The sequence below is a fragment of the Colobus angolensis genome, unplaced genomic scaffold (assembly GCF_000951035.1).
Source record: "Colobus angolensis palliatus isolate OR3802 unplaced genomic scaffold, Cang.pa_1.0 Scaffold76, whole genome shotgun sequence".
In the NCBI taxonomy this organism is placed as follows: domain Eukaryota; kingdom Metazoa; phylum Chordata; class Mammalia; order Primates; family Cercopithecidae; genus Colobus; species Colobus angolensis.
In genome coordinates, this window is record NW_012121376.1 from 570609 (window position 1) to 571259 (window position 651).

Below are 651 nucleotides of genomic sequence, written 5' to 3' on the forward strand. Positions count from 1 at the left end.
CCACCACATCAGGTTAATTTTTTGTATTTTAGTTTAGTAGTAGAGAACGGGGTTTCACCGTGTTGCCCAAGCTGGTTTCGAACTCCTGAGCTCAGGCAATCCGCCCGCCTCGGCCTCCCAAAGTGTTGGGATTACAGGCGTGAGCCACCGCGCCCGGCCTGTGCTCGTTTTTTAAAAGATAAAATTAACATTTTGTAAGCAGAGAGTTCAGTTCCGGATGTGCATTTTCACATCGAATCCACACAACTCCGTAAGGAGCAGTTACTGTTGGCCTCTGTCCCCGCTTTCCTTTGGCCCAGGATTAGGTGACTTCTCTAAGGTCAGGGGTACCCGACTGAAAATGTCACATTCTGACCTGCTGTGCCTGCTGCCTCCCTTCACAAAGAAAAGCAGCAACAAAAAGCCAGCTCTTACTCTCTAGTGCAAGTCTGTGAAGGCACCATCCATCTTACTGCTACCTGGAAACCTTTAAATCCTAATAACCCTTTCTCTTCCCTACCCTCACCCAATCACCACCCTTCCTCCTGGTACAACTTAATCCACATTTTAAGAATTTCACAGTCCCAGCTGGGCGCGGTGGCTCATGCCTGTAATCCCAGCACTTTGGGAGGCTGAGGCGGGCGGATCATGAGGTCAGGAGATGGAGACCAT

General features: G+C 49.8%; 1 protein-coding gene across 1 annotated transcript in view; it reads right to left on the reverse strand.

The window, feature by feature from the left end:
• The window catches only part of RPL13 (ribosomal protein L13), a 5067-nt gene that overhangs the window by 2977 nt on the left and 1439 nt on the right, over nucleotides 1-651 (reverse strand). The window lies entirely within an intron of this gene.